This window comes from Echinops telfairi, unplaced genomic scaffold, assembly GCF_000313985.2.
Source record: "Echinops telfairi isolate 266 unplaced genomic scaffold, ASM31398v2 ScPeMD7_7468;HRSCAF=8506_0, whole genome shotgun sequence".
In the NCBI taxonomy this organism is placed as follows: domain Eukaryota; kingdom Metazoa; phylum Chordata; class Mammalia; order Afrosoricida; family Tenrecidae; genus Echinops; species Echinops telfairi.
In genome coordinates, this window is record NW_022111369.1 from 1,920,779 (window position 1) to 1,923,945 (window position 3,167).

The 3,167-nt window shown below is 35.9% G+C and overlaps 1 protein-coding gene across 16 annotated transcripts in view; it reads left to right on the forward strand.

The window, feature by feature from the left end:
- Positions 1 to 3,167, forward strand: part of CAMK2D (calcium/calmodulin dependent protein kinase II delta) — a 332,745-nt gene that overhangs the window by 94,209 nt on the left and 235,369 nt on the right. The window lies entirely within an intron of this gene.

The following is a 3,167-nucleotide window of genomic DNA, read 5'->3' on the forward strand; positions in this document are numbered from 1 at the left end:
AGCGCACATCAACCAGTAGAGAAACGGAATAAAATTAAAGAGTAAATGAGTTAAAAAAGAATTCTTTGTTGTCTTACTTGGGAGCCCTTGTGGTGTGGTTAGTTATGCCAGTGGCTGCCACCTAGCAGTTTGGCTAGCCCAGATCAGGTTTTCTGCTCCTGTAAAGATTTACAGCCTCAGAAACAGTAGCCAAGTTCTACTCTATCTTACAGTTCAACTTGGTGGCAGTAGACCTTTTTTTGGTGTGTGTGTGTTTTGTTGTTATATTAACTTTCTTTTTAACAACATATTTTGTGGGTATCCCAGGCTAACTACTTGGGTGTCATTAGAAAAACTCCCTGATTTCTTTGTCCAGCCATTAGTTCGTGTGTAAAATGCAAATGATCCTCTTTTGTTTGTTTTAAACTAACTCGAGGAGAGTTGTGAAGGCAAAATCAGAACATGCATGCATTTTTTTTCAAAGTTATCTATTTTTAAGTGAGGTCTGTTTTATGCCTATTGGAGCTTTATTTATTTTTTCAATTTCAATATATTGTGACCCATCTGTATCAGAGTCATTGTATGCTCCCCAGAGTTTTCTTTTTTAAAACTTAAAACAAAGGTTTACTGGCAGAATTCACATATCACACAGCTTAATTGTTCAATCACATTAAGAAGGGTTGTGCGGTCATCACCATAATTTCAGACCATTTTATTTTCTTTGTTGTTGTGCAATCATCACCCCAAACAGTTTAAGAACATTTTTAATTGATTCTTTTTAGCTTCCTATTTCCTCACAACCTCCCCTGCCTTGCTCGTAGGTAATTATTAATCCAGTTACCATCTGCATAGATTTACCTATGAGTGCCAAATACAGATACTCGTACAAAACATAATAAGGAAGCAAACAAACCAGTAAACAGAAAACCAGCAACAATGTTAAAACAAAGCAGTAAAACTGTAAAGAAATGAGAAAATATTAAAAACTAAAACAACTTTAAAATAGGTTAAAAGGGAAATCAAATAATAAGGTGTTACTTTTTAAGCTAACTACATCTGCCATAATCCACTTTACAATTCTCTCTGTTTGATACATCCCTAGGCTATGGTCAGAAGGAGCTAACTGGACCTTTGACCCATGTGGGGACCCGGAAAATAGATTTTGGGCTTCCACTGTCATCTTTGGCCTTCTGCACACCCGTTCAGAATTTAAGCTCTGATATCAATATTTTTTTAATTGAAGTTTGCCTTTATATGTCTTTGAAGATTATTCAGCCAACGATGAAGTATGAAGAGATAGAATGTATGCCATTATTTAAATTAAATTATGCCATTAAATTAAGTATGCCGTTATTTTAATCAGTTATTTTTCACCTATACTAAGAATAGGTTATTTTAGAGTCATTGGTTCTATTTTTAAAGACTTGTAAAGTTATTTTACAGTATTATTTTTCAAGGATTATACAATAGCTTGATAGTTGTTTTCTAGAATAAACAAATGGATAAATAAAAGAAAAATAGAAATAAACTAAGGAAAGAAAATGGATTAACGGGGAAAAAATAACCATACTAAGTTGTGTGACAGTGGCTTTAGATTGTTTTAGAAAAATGTTATAGCCTCAGCTCTTTTGGTTTTAGATTTTATTGCCAGCCAAAATATCTCTGATCTAAAAGTTGAGAGAGAATTGGAGATGATACAGTACATTTTGTAAAGTCACTCACAGAGAAGGTTTATAGTTAAGACAGGTGAGACATAAGGAACTTTCCTTTCTTTTCTATGGATATGACTATTCAAATTCTCTTACTGTTTTGAAATTTTCCCATAATTGCATCCTCACACTTTGGGTTCTTAAGCGAATAGACACTGCCTAGTCTCTCGACGTCTTAGCAGGCTGGCAAATTTCTAAAACAGACCTTCCAGTTTAAGGATAGAAGAGAACAATCCTCAAATGCAAATCTACCTCTTTTTAAGTATTTCATACTGGTAATGTCTGTGGCAATTTTGGTAGGGTAAAGAGTACTTACAAAAAGATTACCTCCTATAGTCCATTGAGCGTGTTTCTTGATTAGGTGTGAGGGAAATGAAATTTTTGTGGGGAGAGCTATCTTCTTTGCCAGGTATGCAGTAGGTGAGTTTTGGTCTTTTTATGTGCCGTTGGTAGGTTGGATTTTTGTTTTTGATGACTTTTCCTGCCTGAATTTAATTTTTGAGTTGCTATAAGTTACCTCCATTTCCTTTTGTCCCAAGACAATCAAGCTGAAACAAGAACAATATTTCATTTTGATACTTCTTGCAGAATAACTTCGTTGGAGAAAGGGAACAGTCACACACCAGAGCAGGTTCCGAAGTTTTGGTGTGCACACGTATCATTGATACAGTCTGACACAATTTCTAATTGTTCCCGAGGGTCTGCAGCTGCTAGTCCTTGGTAGCCTCACTTGATATTTTTTTTCCATCTCTCAGGATTTCAGGAAATCTCTCAAGATGTCAGGAATGCGAAAGGAGCTATGTAAATCTTATGTCCTTGTACTCTAAGACCTATTTGTAAGCATAAGAGACATTTCTAGTGATCCTGAACTTCAGGGTGTAAATTATTGATTAAAATGATCAGACGCTATCTCAACATTAGAACATTGTCACACATATTCCTATCATTCCTTCCCTCACTGAACTATGATTCTAGGAACACAACAAAGAACTGAACAGACTCCTATTTCTTCTCTCCCTCAATAGCTTGCTACATTGGTGGGGTGAGATAGAGAATTTAGAAAGTGTTGGGTTTTACATGGTGACAATCACTGATGGGTAAATGGAAGCTGAGAAGGAAAAGAGGGACTCTTAAAGAGCTATGATTTCAAAGAATTGGGTAGGGCTAATTTGACTGAAAGATTGAGTGAAGCTGTCAATGAAGAGAGGACAAAAGGAGTGGTTGCTCTCTGAGAGGTGGGGGCAGAGAGGAGGGGTTGCAGGTCAGGAGATTACTGGTCCACAGGCAGGACCTCGTCCCATGGTGTTCACCAAAGACTTCTTTTCTTGATGGAAGAAATAAGGTCATCATCAAAATGCAATGGACGCAAATTTCCCTGGAATAGATCATGTGATATCTAAAGAATATGAGCTTTTCTATTATTATCCCTTTCTCTATTTTATTATTTTCTCTTTTTCTTTTTTTAAAGATCTGTCAGAA